The following is an 18,024-nucleotide window of genomic DNA, read 5'->3' on the forward strand; positions in this document are numbered from 1 at the left end:
CAGACAGCAAGACAAATAACCTAATATTTGATGGAAACTGACTCGCAGTGGAATGGAAACGCTGGCTGCGGCAAATTCAGATCAGAACAGAAATCACTGCCTTTTTACATCCCAACACATCACAAATATTTGTACGCTAGTTGGTACATATTTTTGAGGGCACTGTGGTGCCTGGAAATTTGTAATGGTAAACAGATTTAAAAAAACAATGCCAGTAATTGGCTGTTGGACAAATAGTACATTTGCAACTAGTTTCATCCTACGGAGGATACCAAGCTGCAGGCAACTTCTGTACACATGACAAAACATGGCTTTTATTTCAGCTTTGACAAAATGCACATGAAACGATACTAGTTCACCAGGTGAAACAGACACAGTAGAGAAGTCAATGAGAATTTGATGGATATCAACCCAGGCATTAATTTGTTCTTCTCTCTTTCACTGTTTTTAATCCCCTGGATTATTTTTAATTATTATTATTGACTGAGCCTTTCAAAATATTGCTGAGCGGTGACCTGTTGGGCGGAGGTAAAATTAAAGAGTCAGCAGCATTTTTTTTTTTTTTCGCGTCCTCATCTGCTTGGTATGTTCCTTCCTTTCACTGTAATAGCTGGGAAGATCACACCCTTCCCTGGCATTCCTCCTGAGCAAGTCGTGTCAAGGAAAGGGGGGGGGGGAGAGAGAGGAAGCTGTCCTACATTGTGCCAGTGGAGAGGAAGTTCTTAATTAGGTTCCAAAGATTAACGTTTCTGCAGAAACCAGCCCTTCCTTTCTTAATCCAAGCCTGATCATGTGTAGTTGACCCCCTACCCCAGCAAAGCTCAAGAGTAAGAACACAGATATTCTCAAGGGTAATTGGCATCAAGCTATCTTTATGGCTGAAAGTGGGAGCGGGGATCAGATTTCCTATCCACAGGAACTATGATAAATTGTGGAGAGTAAGTTTGTCTTGGCTGGTGTTTCAGGATTCACCCACCTCCCTCGTCTCAGCAAGCACCCTCACAAAGCGCTTCTGAAATTTGAGGGGATTTGGGGAGAGGCTTCCGATGCAGGAAAAAGAAGTTGCCTGTGACTGAAAAACAGAAACAAAGAACCCACTCTCAGGGTTCTTTTTTAAAATAAAAAGAAAGAGAAAGAATTTTGTATTGCTCCTTATCAGATTAGAGTTGTTCTAACATGGGGAGATATAGGATTCTTTCTCCCCATTTTTAAAACAATGAATAATGGGTGCCAGGGAGGAAATGAATTCAATCACCCTGAGAAGTAGCACGTTCCCTTCGTTCCTAGATCTTCAGGTTGCTTTATGGAAAGGCACTTTTCACATATAAATTGTAACAGGAATTGTAAGATGGGGGTTAAAATAAGGCTGCAATCCAGAGCGTCTTGTCGACTTGAAAGGTAACTCCATCAAAATCCACAGGACTTATTTAAAGAAAATAGTTTTGCCTAATTGCTCATGCATTTTAAAAGGCCCCTCTTGGGTAATATTTTTGCCTAAAAATAGATACTTCAATCAAGTGCTTGATCTTGACCAAAAGGCCATTTACAGCAAAACATGACCCAGTGCAGTGCTTAAGCAAAAAGAAAAACATTTCTCAGTTCTTAATGTAGAAAGTATGTTTATGCAATTTGTAAATACAGGTGGATATAAAGAAAGGAAATGATGTTTGCTTGCTGAGATAGAAATAAAACCTGACATGCTGGCTTCTGAGTCACTGCAAATGAATGAAGATTATGTAATTTATTGTACAGTTCCCTGGTTTCTCTGCAAAGCTAACATGCCTAACCATAATGCAAATTCTCCTGATTAAATATTGGCTATGTGGCATAAAAGTATGCACTGGCAGTTTTGACAAGAAAACACTATTAGCTGAGAATATTGTGTAGGTGTGTTCAGAGGAAAGTCCCACTGAATTCAGTGGAATTTACTCCTAAGTAAATGTACATAGTGGAATGTACTTTAATTCTAATTCATCCTATGTAGCCTCAAGAGCAGTGCTTTTTCCCCCCTTAAAAAAGTGTTTAGGGGTACTCTCATTTTCCTACTCATATTGAAATACTGCCCCTCAACGAGGCCAAACTTAGATTCACAAAATGTTTAGGGGTATGCGTACCCCCTGAAAAAAGCACTGCTCAAGAGCAAGAGATAAGGGGCAAAGATAAGGGCCATAGTTCCGAGAAAATTCTGCACCAAAAGGTACAGTGCAAGAATCCCTACATGCAAAAGAAAAAAAGATTCCTTACATACAGATAGGAACCCTGTGCAACAGCATTCCTTATGAGTGCATAACAAAACAGATGGTAAAATGCAACCTGGTTTGGGCTACATAGAGCTGATGGGCGTTGCATAAACCAGAATGTATCTGGTGACATATCCCAATGTTTAAAACACAAATTCTCAAAGGATTGTTTTGCTTCCCTTAAAAAAAAAAAAGCAACAGTAACAGCCCTCAACCTGGTCTCTGTCAAATAAGCAAGTCCTGAAAGGGCAGCTCTGTCGAAATTTCATATATTCAGCAGAAAACTTACAATAATAAAAGTATCCTGTGCAGTCTCCCATGGAAAAAGTTGCCAGGCCTGTGAATCAAGAACTGTGCAATCCCTGAGCTAGACTGGAAGAACAATCCGACTTTATGTTGCCGGGTGGAGAGGTTTTCCACTGGTGAAGCAACCACAAAGAGCCATCGCTTTGCCATTTCACCATCGGCAGGAGAAGGAAGTAGGGAGGGAAACTCTTTCTGGTCTCACTGACTGTAATGGGATGTTGGAGAATTAAGCGGCTGGCATAAAGAGTTGCATTGGTTCCTGGGCATGCCAAGGAAATGGGGCCTTAGATGCAGTGTATCCACACTTTACCTGCCCTAATAACTCCTCCCCACCTCCCTTACCAGGAGAACAATCCTGGTGAAATAACCATGTGACTAGAATTTTCCAGCGCTGTACTGGTGGACTTCCAATGGCATAAGCGTCACTCCGCTGGCAGTGTCTCTGCCAGTCGAGTGGCACACCACATACTTAGGCCTCTCAGCTGGCATTATGGTAAATATATAGGATTTCATCCTAAGGACCAGGCCAAATGTGAGTCCATTCATATAGCTCACAATTATATGAGTGAGAGAGATGATAGATAGATGAGAGAGAGAGAGAGAGAGAGAGAGAGAGAGAGAGAGAGAGAGAGAGAGATGGACTGCACAAATGCATTGGTTTTTTTCTGTACTGGGGCAGGAGGGGGAATGATGTTTTTGCACAACGGTTGTCGAATGCAGCCAAGCGGAGAAACCCACAAGGCCAGCCGGGATGATCAGCGTACAAATTCAAGCCAGGAGCAGCTAGGTGAAGACGCAATGGAGAAAGATCGACGATGCTTTGAAAGTCATTTGGTCACTGCTGCCAAGGTAGAGAACGCAAACTAATCTTCGCATGTGGAAGGGAGCATGTGTGCATCTCTGCGCCAGCCCAGCCCGTGAGGGAAAGAGGCCTCTGCAGCTACTGGCTCTGTTTACTTACCAAGTAAGATCAGGAGTCTGGGACGAAGAGAGAAAGAAAGGCTTAATTGGATTGGTATGATTTTTCCTGCACCACAGACAGGCCCATACAAAGCTTGTCTGAGGCCCAGGGAAGGAGTCTTGTTAGAATAAAGTTATAGGTAAAGGGACCCCTGACCATTAGGTCCTGTCGTGACTGACTCTGGGGTTGCGGCGCTCATCTCGCTTTATTGGCCGAGGGAGCCGGCGTTTGTCCGCAGACAGCTTCCAGGTCATTTGGCCAGCATGACTAAGCCGCTTCTGGCGAACCAGAGCAGTGCACGGAAACGCCGTTTACCTTCCCGCTGGAGTGGTACCTATTTATCTACTTGCACTTTGATGTGCTTTAGAACTGCTAGGTTGGCAGGAGCAGGGACCGAGCAACGGGAGCTCACCTCATCGTGGGGATTCGAACCACCAACCTTCTGATCGGCAAGTCCTAGGCTCTGTGGTTTAACCCCCAGCACCACCCGCGTCCCAGAATAAAGTTATAAACTCCAACAAAAAAGCAGCAGGTCCCTGGCAGGGCTCCCTGGCCAGTTTAGCCCTCCAAGGCCTGGGGCAAGTGTAGCCTGGGGCAAGTGTAGCCAACTGCCTACCCCTCTCTGCAGGGGCCTAATCGCAGATCTGTTTTAGGACCCGGGGATCCACAACTTTCACTATCTTCCCTCTTCCACTCCAACTCCCAACTCCTCCTTGGTAAGCAGAAGCCATAGGGCAAGGGTTGGGGGCTGTTTTCCCAGGGGCCACATTCCCTCATGAGCAACCTATCAGGGGCCACATGGGTAGGTGGGGCCAGAGGCAAAAGTGAGTGGAGCAATGACTTTCACATTAGGCCACATGCCAGCAATTCAAGAACCTCAGGTTTTTCCATGGACACACATCCCAATCCACATATTTTGCTTGCTTTTTCTTTTGTTTGGTGGGGGTTATTGCCTCTTTGGTGGGTGCTTAATTGCTCTTTCATCTATATTTTATTCATTTTGGAGGGGGGGTCTAGAGGGGGATGCATCTCCCATTTTTCTTCTGTAAAATGGCCATTTTTGTGGAGCCCACAACTGTTTCTCAGGTTTTCCAGGCTGCAGAAGACACGAAACCAATGGCTAAGGTTGTTTCTGATGTTATGTATGGCTTGGGCTCATAGATGCTACTACATTATAAGCAAAGCTGGTCCCTTTCTGTGATTTGGCCTCTGGCCTGTATAGGCCATATTCCCACATTGTTTCAGGTTCTGCTGGGCCTCAAGGCATCAGACAGAGTCTGGTTCCTAACATGACTATAATTAGGAACGTTGTGGAGTGGGAAAGGAATTACAAAAAAAAACATATTGTTACTCTCCAGTTCACTTTCAGATCTCTATTTAATCCCCCACTCCCCAATTACTAGCTTTATTGCATTTCTATTGTTAATACTTCTCCTTCCTCCAAGGAACGCGATACTATAATGATGACTAGAGAGACACTTATCCCAAGCCCTATATAGGAAGCCTTGATTATATTTACTTAGCATATCTTGACTGGCTTCAGCTGCTCTTCCCACCTTTCCCATACATCCACCATCAATCAAGATTTCCTTACCACCATTTGATGGTCCAAAGGAAATGACTTCATTACCCACCAGATGTGTGGGAAGGAAAACTCAGCACAGTATGCAGCACAGTCACTGTCAATGTGATCAGGCTGGTCCAGGAGGTAGGATGAGCCAAGACAGCCATCAGAATATATGAAGAATTGCCTTGCTGGATCAAGCTAAAGGCCCATTTGGTCTGATGCTTGATTTCATCAGTCAGCAAAACATCCCAAGGAAGTTCACAGGCAAAAATATGATTCATCTCCTCATCTGCACCATTACTGGCAGTTCGGGATTTGTACTAGGTAGATGTTGGCAGCCACTCGATTCTTCAAGGTTGGAATACAACTTCCTTTTCCAGCATGTAATGTGATTATTCGTTTGACATTCAGGTTTGTTTTATTCACAATGACCTCATCTGTGAAGTCAACCACTACCAGACCACTGTAGCAATGGGATGATCACATCTCCATTAAATGTGCATTATTGTTCCATGTTATACACAGAAGCTTCCTCTAGACCGCTCCTTTATGCTATACACTTGGTGATGAACCCTAACTTAGCTCAGTGAAGCACAGCCACAAAAAGGTCAGGGGACAAACAAAGCACTCTCTGGGAGTCAGCACACTTAGCCTGGTTCGCACAACTCACTAAGCTATGCATTCCAACTAAGGGTGAGGGAGAAATTGAATTCCTTTTGCATTTAAAGGTGAACATACCCAGTTTGCCCTTTCTGAAACTATATGTGTTCCAAACCACAGCCATCCTTTGAATTTTGCAATGCAGTTCTCCCGCCAAGTAATGTGTACAAAAATGCATCTGCCAGGTCAAAGTATGCATTAAAATGCATATATTGGTGAAAATAACATACAAAAATGCATTATATTAGGGGAAATTACTTTGCAAAATCATATAAAGCAAAACTGCATACATGAATGTGTATATTTGGATAAATTCTCTCTAAAATGCTGATGAATTCTCATGAGAACTTTTTTTGTTTAAAAAGATTACAAATTAATAGAAGCATTGCCACCCAACCCCACCCCACTCACCATTCCCCCTCCCCCTCTTTCCCCCTTTTCTTCCTAACCAAGCATTGTATGTAACACAAATGTCTCACAATGAATGAAATTGATCTGTAGAAAACGCAACATGAAAAAAGAGACAATGCACAAATTTTTGTAAACTAAGAAATCTTTAATAAAAAAAAATTAAAAAAAAGATTACAAATTGACATGGCAATGTGTGGAACTTAAGAATGGAAAAATGAGAAATTAAGAGAAACCAAAATTGACAGATTCACTCCTAGTTGCAACTGGGGGATAGGAATTACATTGCAATGAGAAATTGAGGAGCTCAAATGGATGTTCCGCTCCACGCCTTCTCAGAGAGCCTTAAAAAGAGCCTGAGCACCATATACATACACTGAAGCAGGAGGGAAAAATAAGTCTGAAAAATACAGAGATATTTGTGAAATTCTCAATCTTCTACTTTGTCACAGTAAAAAAAAGGGCCCTCTGAAAGTTCAAGGCACAGTCAATTCTAGAATCCAATAGCTTTTTTCATTCAAGTCCTCTAATATCCTTTAAGAATGACATGCTTTAAGACTCAAGGCTTTCAATGCATCTTGAAATCCCGTTATGTATCAGCCATGCATCCCCTTGAGAGGTAATGCAGCTGGATTAATATTGACTTTAAATCCTCCATTGTCCCATCTCGGGCAAAGATAATGTTTCTCAAAGAAGGTTGTGCTGGCCATGTTTCCTCTCCTGTACAAATAAGGGGAAGTAAATTAACAAGGATATTCCCAGAAGTCAACAGCAGCACACATAATGATGGCACTTGCAAGAGGAACCTATGGGCAGACTAATAAAAAGTCACCCAGACAAGTAATAGAATCTCCTGACTTTTTCCCTTGTAGGTGAACCACACAGATGTAAATCCACGAACCGTGCAGCTTCTGGGAATCAAATCATATTCATGCGATGAACAACAGTTGGAAGAATACCAGTAGTTGCATTGTGCTTTGAGGGGCACTAAAAAGTATAGAAACGGGGGGGGGGGGGGCAGATTACATGATGAAACGTGTATACATTACATGATGAGACAGACATCCCCTTCTGCTTTGCAACATGTACTGTAATGCACACACATGCTTAATGAATTATCGAAATGCGGTAGAGAGAGCAAGGGAGCCTTGGAGCAAATCAGAAAAACCCGGAGAGTGGGAGGCCTCCTAGGCTGGTGTACATTAGCCAGACACTTGCCATTTATTTATTTATTTGTGTTTGAAGTCTCCATGTAATAGTATTCAACAGCTTGCACTAATGTCCTACAATGATGAATTAGCTGAAGGCATTGCCTCTGGAAAGCAAACTAATTCTCAGCCATGGGAGCTTGCAACCCAGCAAAGCCATCCATCTGCAGTTCTGAGAGCCAGACACCAAACAGACGTCTCTCTCCTGGCTGAACCTTTTATGTAAAGTCGGGATTTTTAAGGATGAAACATGTCCTAGAAGCAGGGCTGCATTGGGTTTGCAAAGGCAAAGACTGTGGGATGACATGCGTTAAAAGCACACAAATCCCACTAAGATGTTTTACTCCTATGGTAAACCAATACATGAATGGGGCAGTGTGGAGTCACCACATCCACACTGTGTGCACCAACAGCACAAACATCGGCAAGGATGCAGCTGTACACCTGAAGATTCCCTTCTTGAATACATTTGTGCTATAGACATGGGCACCAGTGGACAGAGATAGCTGGCGCATGTGATATTGTGGGTGGGTAGCTACTTGGGATAGCCCCAGTCACCCACTGGTCTAATGAATGAATAAAACATCTGAATCGAACTACAGCTGACACTTACTGCAATTTCAATATAACAAATTATCAAAACAAATCATCTTCATTATTTCCCCCTTTTTTTCTCCCTCCCTTCCCCCCCAAGACTTCCCTCGGCTCCTCTCTCTGATTTCTCAACTCATATTGTTCTCTGCATACTGTGAAATTGTATAAATCCTTATATTATCTATCTACTATGTTAACATCAATAAATTTGTGTATGTTTATTCAAAACCTTCCAAGGAGTCCAATTCATTTTGTTGCCTTTTCAAGTAATTTGTAAAAAGTTCCCATTCTTCTTTGAAGTCACAGTTGTCCTTATCTCGGTATTTGTATGTCAATTTAGCCAGTTCTGCATAGTTCATCAATTTCTCTTGCCACTGTTTTTTTGTCGGGGTTTCCTCGTTCTTCCATCCTTGTGCTATCAAGACTCTTGCCGCTGTTGTAGCATACAAAAATAAGTTCTTTATTTTCCTGGGCAGGTCTTGTCCTACAATCACTAAGAAAAATGCTTCTGTTTATTGCAGCAATCATAAATCATAATCCCTCCTCCATAATGTCTAGGACAAAATATATGTGTGTCCTGACTCAGATCACTGCACTGAGAATTTCCCTGCCTTACCAACAGAGGTAGTGATGGGGATCAGAACCAGGAAGTGCAGGAGGACTGCACTTTGGGTTTGACTTTCTAACACAAAAGGGGAAATTTTTAAGAGTCCTTCCTCTCATAATGGTATCTGGCAATTTCATGTCTCTCCAAAGCTCCAATATGCTGTTGCCTTTCACATAATTTTTAGGGAACTTGACAATCTCATAGTCCCACACAGACAATCAGATGTTGCTATATGATGTCATTGTTGAGAGGAAACACAGAGGATGAAAGGGGTGCCTGTCCTTATTGCACAATGTTGACAACTATCTGTATCATGCAACAGTGCCCTGATTATTTCATTGCCTGCCAGAATTGCATAGCGGGACTTTCACTCCAATATATTGCTAGTAACACATAGTTGGAGTATATGGGGTGTGAGGGGAGGTGGGGGGGCACATCGTCCTCCTTCTGGGGTAGTTTGCCCACCTTTGGTCCCCACTCAGCTCTCGCTTGTGACTGCTAGAAACTGCCAACATGTAACAGCAGCCATGTCAATTCAAGTCAATTTCAGCAATCCACAAGGATGAGCCTTTGACACAGGAGCTGCCTTTTTGAGCCCCCAACCACTGGAATGCAGACCATGAGGGTGCAAAATAGGCACAGCACAACTCTGCATATGTGTGGGCATGATTTTGTATACTTTTAATTCCCACAGTGCCAATTTATGATATCTACCATCCTATTTGTGCACTGTTAGAATAGACATGCCATTGTCAGAACAGGGCAGCTTCTGCCTCTGCAAAATCTTTCTCAATGTTTCATCTGCAAACTTCCTCAGAATGCCACACACACTTATGACCACACAAGCATACAGTCTCATTTTTAAAAAAAAAGAAAAAGAAAGGAAATTGCCTCATGTACGCTGATCAGATGCCAGATCTCAAGTCTGCTAAGTAAAACTGTTATTGCAGTGATATTGTGTGGTCAATATGATACAAATCTGGGTCAAAAAATGTGGTTGTATTAACTAAACTATGATTTCAAGGAAGCAGTCTTGTACAGTAAATCACTGCAAAATGCACAGCTAGTGTATGGGCTGGGAACCCATAAAAAGAAAGCTGTCATTACTGCACTTTAAGTATACATTATCTGATCCACATAAATACTTCTGTGTTCTTTGAATTTCCCATGCACATCCTTTACTTGTCAGTGTGGGAGCATTACCTAATGGCATTGCTTAATCATATTTTGAGCAATAAGCAATCAATCTTTCACATAAAGAGATCATTTTGTCTCCCGATGTATGTCTCCAGAATAGGGAACCTGAGCTCTCCAGGTGTTTCACAACTCCAGCTCCCATCAGTCCTAACAGCAGCACTCCTCTCCACAGGCAGAGGCACCAGCTTACAAGGGCAATGGGGGGGTGCAAAATCACACGCATGATGTCAGGATGGTGGGAGGATCCGGGGAGGAGCTAAACAAAGTGGCCCTGCAGCTTCAATGGCCAGTGGCTCCTCCTCTGCCTCCTCCTGGTGTCGCCAACAGTGAGAGGCTGCTTTGACCCTCTCAAGGAGGAGGAGGAGGAGAAAGAGCCAGCCATTGGAGCCACATTGTGGTCAGCTCCATGCTTCACCTCTGCACTTTTGGAAGCCCCAACCCCAAAAATATAGGGGGCAAAAGGGCTCAGCCCCCTGGAACTGGCACACCTGAGCAGAGGGCACTGGAGAGGCAAATGCACTGCATCCTAGCTGCCCCCACAACCCATCCATCAGCAATTGGGGTCTAGAATTGCAGCCGGAGGGTTCACTGCAAAGTAAGAAATCCAAAATACCAGGGACAAATGTTGGAATCTTCTCTATTCCAGCAACTCGTTTGGAACTGAAACTAACACCAAACTCCACCCTTCTCCAAGCACTTCAACCCCACCCTTTCATTCCTATTTTTCCCAGAAACTTTGCATGACCTTAACTTCAAATCCCAGGCTTCAGTTCACCTACAACGACACCACAGAGCCCCTACTTCTCATAGGAATGTGAATCAGCCTCCTTTCCTGGCCTTGCAACTCCTGTGTGTTTTGTTCCCGCTTTCTGGAAATTTGAAAATAGGTCATTGCTCAAAATTGACAGCTGTCATTCAAAAAAAAAAAAAAAGACAGAGGCTATTTAGAGACTGTGTTCCGGGACAAAGGCAATGCATGCCAGCACTTGTTGATAAAATAGATACTGTACTTGTTATGTAGAATTTTGAAGCGGCAGCAAATGAACTCTAAAGTCTCCCATAAAGAGGCTTTGGAGGAGAAATATAGGCCTCTACAACAAATTGGCCTCAGTTGCATACAGTTTGGCCCAACACTACACAAGTCTCTGCAGGTTTCTCTAGACAAGCAGTAATTTAAAACAAAACAAAATGCACACAAAAGCACAGCTTATATATGCACATGCCCCAAAGACAGAATGCAGAGTCTTATTCAGAAGGCGAACAGCAGCCGTGAGGAAGTGTGTGCACCCAGTGTGGTGTTTTTTTTTCAAGAGAAAACTGATGTTATAAAGTGAGGAAATCAATATAGAGAAATGTGTGCAAAATTCGAGCTTCCACCACAAGCATATGAAGCAGCCAAATTTGATCCCTATTTATTCCAAAGTTGGTTTCGTAGCATTCAGTGGGACTTCCTCCTAAGTCAGTGCACGTAGGAATGTGCAAAATCCTTTGGGGACTTAGCGCTGGCATGTCCAGGCAAGCTTAAACAGCTTAGATGGCTTTAAAAAAGGATTAGTCAAATTCATGGAGGAGAAGGCTATTGATCACTACTAGCCATGATGGCTCTGCTCCATGGTTGGTGGCAGTGATGCATCTTGTGCTTGGTCCTGTTTCCAGGTTTCCCACAGGATGCTGGACTAGTTGGCTACTGTGAGAACAGGATGCTGGACTAGATGGGTCATTGACCTGATCCATCAGGGTTCTTATGCTCCTACGCTGTTAGAACAGAAAACTAGTAAGAATACAACTGAGTAGAGACAGCTGACGTGCTACTCTTCAGAAGTTGCTGGATTCCAGCTCCCATCAGCCCCTGCCAACATGGCCATTGGTCAAGGATGATGGCAACTGTAGTTTACCATCTGCAGGGCACCATGTTAACTCCCCCAACTTAGAGTAAAGCCTATCAGAGTCTTTCATGCCTTTCATTACCAGGTCTAACCTGATAAGAGAGGTTGGTCCAGGTCAGAGGATGATTTCAGGTTTTATATTGTGATGATATGGATGGGCACCAGGGCAAGGAACATCTCAGCAGGTTTGCCTGGGGATGATGGAAGTTGTAGAGCAAAACATCTGGAGGGTACCAGGAGAACAACAGTTTTGCTGCCATCATGCCTGTTTTGGCCCTTAATTGTTTGTCCACTGGTACATGGAACATGTATGGACCTAGAATTCCACACAAGTGAGCACTATTAAGTGGATACTGTACTTACATGTCAGCATCAATCATAAATGTCCTCTGTTCTTTTTTGCTTTAGAAAATCCTGTTAGATTGAAAATGATGGGTTTCCTTTCTTGGAGGAGCTGGCAGGAAGAGGCAAGGGGAAAGGGGAGTTCCTGACTGATCAGCTGCAGATTCCATTTCAACAGTGGGAAAATCAGGAGGCAGGAATTCCTCTCTTACACAACTCAAAACTGGAAGAGGAACAATTCTGTGAAAACCCAGCTGGAAACGCCCAGGTCAGCAGAGACAGAGGGGGAAAGAGAAAGGCAGGCGTAATCGTTTCACATTTGTTTTGAACGTATCTGCTTTTTCAATAATCTGCAATTTTGCGATGAAATGCCTCATTATTATTCCCCTAAAACAGAATTTATTATAAAACCGGGGATGTGAGTGTCAAATGATGGGAATGTGAATGGAAATACAATAATCTTGGGATGTAGCAACTGAGCAAGTAGACAAGGGCCAACGCCAGCTTCCTCTTCAAAGCTAGTATGACCCCCATCTTTCCTTCTCTTGGCCCCTGTTCCCTTCCTCTCTCTGCCCCACAGGGCCTTCACCATTGCCCTTGCTTCTCCAATTCGTGCAACAGTCACTTGCTGTGGTTTCAAGCACTAATTTTGTTGGTTATTGCTCACCTTTTGATGCCCACATTCATTCTTGGTCATTTGCTTCCAGGTCGCCTTTAAGTCGGGCATTCTTTACCCCCACCCTTAGTGAGAAATGTTTGGGGTGCTGGACATGCAAATAGGTCTGAGAGGAGAGACTGGAGTGAAACCAGTGGGTGCCTCCCCAAGAAGGAGACAGCAAAGCTTTTCCTCTACATCATTCCTGTTGGGGAAGGGAAATTTGCAAGGCTCAAGTTGTAGGTTTCCCATAAGCAACTAAACATTATGTCAACGCATCACAACAGACTATGTATGGTGTGGGAATTCCGGAGAGTGGAACTCCCAACATTTTCTTCTTCTGCAGCTGTGGGGAAACTGCTCTTTCCTTCAACATGAAGCAATGCTGGAAACTGTTGTATATTAGCACAACACTTGGTTGGCTTTAGTGTGAGAGTGCTAAAATTTGTTCTCTCCTACTCCTTTTTTCTGCTGCTGGTCAGGTCCCTTCACTTGCCATTTATTTCTGGTTGATGTTTCCAAACCATCCCTTTAAAAAAGCCTTAACTTCACAAGGGATAGCTGATTTGGACTGAGATTGCAATGTGAGCCTAACCCTATGCTCCAGTAACTTGACCCTGATCAGTATCACCTCCATCCCAACGCTGAGAGGGAAACTTAAAGGTTAGGATTTCCCCTCCCCACACACAAACACACTGCAACCCTGATCCCAGTCATGCACACAAAACATGCCTGCTGTTGTTGTTTTTAACTAAAATGATATGGGGACTTCCAAACACAGAACTCCCAGGTCACATGTCACCTGACACCTCCCCCCCCCAACCTATTATCTCTGCCTCCCTCTCTGATTTCAGGTGATACCTCTTCCTCCCACACCACCGCAGTGATTCAGGAGAATTCAGACAGACAGACACAGAGACTCACAGAGGTGTGGGATGTCATTATATAAGACTAACATTTCCAAGAAACAAGTGGGACCTGTAATCAATGGCTGCAGTGTGGAGTGAGTGCTTTTTTCCAGTCTTCCAGCCAGCCAGCCAGCCTCACCCTCTTCCAGGATGTTCCATTCCATTCTTCCCAGCCCAACCATTTCCTGCCCTGTGCCCAACACAGGCATTCTGTAGCAACAGAGCATGCTCAGTTCTGTTGAAGTTCTTTTTTGTACTTCTGCAAATCCTGCAGTTTCTCCCCACACCAAGCACACTCTTGTTTCTCGGTGGCTCTGTTTTGTCCACAATCCTACCTGCACTTAGTAGGCTGAGCTTGCTATTGGAGGAAGAGATGAATTCAAAATGGAAGAGAAGGAGAAAACACCCTGCTCTGGAATCCCTGGTGCAGTGGGTCACTGATGCAAACATTTGGGAAATGATTATGAAACATCATAGCCATGCTGAGTCAGGTTGCAGGTCAGTCGAGTTCTGCACTGTTTTCTCCAGTTGCCCACAAGATGAGCCAAGAAAGTCTGTTAACATGACTTGACTGATATCAACCTGCTGGTGGTCCCCAGCCCAACTGTTACATGAGAAATCCATGATTGGATTCAATGTCTTTTTCTTCTTGTAAAAGCAGCTCTGGGGAGGGGATGGATTGAGAGCATGGATGGGGGACGCAGCTTAACCCTTCTCCCCCAGACTGAATCTCTCATGCAAATTTCAAATCCCTCCCCACGGTTGCTATTTGCCACAGAGGAGAAACCATTTCAGCACCCACACATATCGTGCCTGCCTGTTAATATATGCTAATAGCACCTTGGGGAGGTTCATTTGCCTTGGGGAATTGGTCATGACATTTTGCTGCAAGCATAAGACCTTTGGGGGTCTTCAACTGAGCGCCAAATGGTGACCCCCTCAATGCAAGGGCCAATATACATTCCTTGGCTGCTTCTTTCCCTCTTACCTCCACAGCCTACATACGCAGCAGAAAAAGAGGTCCCTGCCCACAAAAGCTTGCAATCCAAATTGAAGGATTTATCTCTAGCTATGTCTCCCCCACATACGCACAGACACACATTCAACATAATTCATTGAGAATTGGCAGTAACAAATTCAGCTGATCTGGAACTCAGCTGGCCAAATGGATTACCAGCATTCATATGAATGGAGTGAGTTTTATTTATTTATCAATCATTTGACTGGTTGATTGAGTGCTATCCTGCCTCACTTTGCATGGATTGTGTTAACATAAAAGGTTAACATACAAAATGCTTTTAAAGCAACTTTTTTTTGTTACTGATGGTTTTTTTTTTTAAAAAAAACCAACATTGCAAAGTCAACACTAAAAATTCATTGTAGCAGCAGCAGCAGCTACAATGTAGTTTTACATCTTGGATATGAACCAGAGGTAGTAAGACATAGAGCATAGTTTTCTAATCTGACATTCATGTTAGATTTGTTTTACTGATTGACCTACGTTTCAAGCTAACAGCTGCCTTTTTATTTTATCTTCTTTTACTGACTTTGTAGGCTACTTTCTAGCTGGGGGGGGGACCTAAGCCTGGATTTAGTCAAGGTATTCTGAAACTGGGGGGCAAATCCATTGAAAAATGGCCCTTTGCGATCATTTCACTTTCGCATACCACACATGCGCTGCATTTTCATTGTTCCTTTTTGTGCTTAAGCTCTTATACATCAGTGACCTCTAGAGGCTTGACTTTCAGTTTCACAACACATTAATTAACTTTCCAGAGAAACAGGAATTTGAACTTCTGCCCATATTGGGAGCAAAAACTCCAGCTGTCAAAGACAGGTACAAGAAATTCATCTTTCAAATAGGCACTGGAGGGCTTGCAATTGCCAGAAGTGAATCTGCACAAGAGATTATTGAGGGATGAAATGCCTTTATGGATGGGCGGGTGCTAACAGGGGAAGAAAACTACTTCCATACCAAGGGAGTGTTTGCGCAGCACCCCAGAACACATCTGATTTACATCTTGGTAGCCTTCCTTTCCCTCAAAGAAAAATACATTAGAGTCATCGCTTTTTTAATCCTTTAATCCTTCAATAGTAAATTATTATTATTATTATTATTATTATTATTATTATTATTATTATTAATTTATGCTCTGCCCATCTGGCACTCAGCCACTCTGGGCAGCTCCCAACAGAATATTAAACAGAATAAAACTTCAAACATTAAAAACTTCTCTAACAGGGCTGCCTTCAGGTGTCTTCTAAAAGTCAGATAGTTGTTTATTTCCTTGACATCTGATGGGAGGGCGTTCCACAGGGCAGGCGCCACTACCAAGAAGGCCCTCTGCCTGGTTCCCAGTAACCTCACTTCTCTCAGTGAAGGAACTACCAGAAGGCCCTCAGGCGCTGGACTTCAGTGTCTGGGTAGAACGATGGGGATGGAGATGCTCCTTCAGGTATACAGGACTGAGGCCCTTTAGGGCTTTAAAGGTCAGCACCAACACTTTGAATTGTGCTCAGAAACGTACTGGGAGCCAATGTAGGTCTTTCAGGACCGGTGTGAGGGAGGCTACTTCTGAATACCAACTGCTGCTCACAGCAAGTGGAATGAGTGCTGTGTCAGTCATGTTCTGCTTGCAGATTCTGACTCGGGAGCGTGGGCAGTGGGGACCTGTACCAGCCAGGAGGCAAGAATCAAAGGCAGTGGAAGTTTCAGAGCTGAAGGAAAAGGCAGGCCAGGTAAGTGAAAGGCCAGGTGCTTCCCCACCCTCTCCTGCTCCACTGTCTCCCAGAACCAGGAGGGATTGAAAAGGGATGAGTCCTGGATATACAGAAGCCATCCCAGTTTCTGATTTGATCCTATTTTCATCTGATAAATGTTGGAGGGTATGGGATGAGCCCATAGTTCAGCTTTCACTAAACCCTACATTGCTCATCTCACTGTTGGCTATGTACAAAGCAAACGTAATTAATTATATGATTAATTACATAATGAATTTCAGTGGAAGGGAAACACCAAACCCGGTGCAGAAAACAACATAATTATTAACATAATGCCTGAAGATTAAAAAGAAAAGCGACCACAGCAAACGCCGCTTGTATTCGCTTGTATGATTTCCATTCCTGATCTCTGACAAGCAAGTGCATGGTGGCCAATTCTGCTCCCGTTTCCATTTCTGATGGAATTCTCCAACATTCCTACTGGAATGGAGCCATTAGTTAGGCTTTGTAATCTTAGCTCTTTATAAGGGTCCCGTCAGACAAACCAAACTAGTCATTATTAAATTCCCAGGCATAACCCAGCCAATACCAAATGTTAGTGAATAATATCATGTCTGGAAAATGCTATATCAGACTGATTGTTCACTTAGAGAAAGTCCCTTGCCTGGAACTGATGAGCTTCCATATTTCTTTTGCCATTTTAAAAGGATATGAAATTACTGCAACATTTCTGCAATCCGATGCCATTAATAAAACAAACTACTCTCCAATAAATCAACAGCACCGGAGTTTTATAAGAAAACACATTGCCATAAATGACAGCCTTTTGTGGGGGGAGGGGAGGGCTGGCTGCTCTTTTTATGGGATGTTTTGTCTCCAGAATAAATGTGTGCTGCTCTCAACCTCCCTGTGGATTCTACAAGCGGAAACAAATGGATGACCTGGAGCTCTTAGGTTACTGCAGCTAGGGCTTGCTATGCAATGTGAGAACTCCTTTGCAAATGAAAATAACAATAATACTTATGATAACTGAGTGCCCATGATGGAAATGTTATATGGAAAGTTGGAGGAAACAAAAGGGATTGCTTTGCCGTAACCTAAAGTGCGAGGGAAACTGTTTCCTTCCATGAATTGGTTGGGACAGGAAGGATGTCACAGAGTTCTCGAGATTATGAGTGATCAACTAGCAAAGACAGGGATCCTTCAGACTTCTAGACATTGGTGGAATCCAAGTCCCCTCACACTCAGCCAGGATAGCTAATGGTCAGGGATGGTGGGAGCTTCAGTCCACCAACATCTCGGAGGTTCCTCTTCCCTTCTGAGCTATAGTCTTCCCCCTCCTCACCCCTTAGCTAAAAGCCTGTGAAGAGTAGCCGACATGCAGGGTGGGAACTGAGAAGACAATTGCCAGGGAGGCAGTAAGGGGTGGGGCTGTTAGAATTCCTGCTCCATGATTGCAGTCATGGGATTTTTGACTATCACATGACGGTATGTGTTTTGACTCCACAGAGTGGAAAGTGACGGAGACAGGATGTTTGTGTTACTGTGTTCTGTAAAGTAGAACTATTGTCCTTTGTCCTTTTTCTCTTTGCTGTCTGATGCTAGAGAGAGAGGGAGCCACGTTGCAGTGCTCTGTGTGTGTTTATATGTAAATAAAGTAGATTAGCCAAAATGCTGAGTTGCTGAGGTCTGTTATGCAACTGTGCAAACTCTGCGGATCCCTAAGTGTGCCAGTGTTGGTTGGCATTGGTCGCTGTGATGTTC

The sequence above is a fragment of the Podarcis erhardii genome, assembly GCF_964252035.2.
Source record: "Podarcis erhardii genome assembly, chromosome: 11".
NCBI lineage: Eukaryota > Metazoa > Chordata > Lepidosauria > Squamata > Lacertidae > Podarcis > Podarcis erhardii.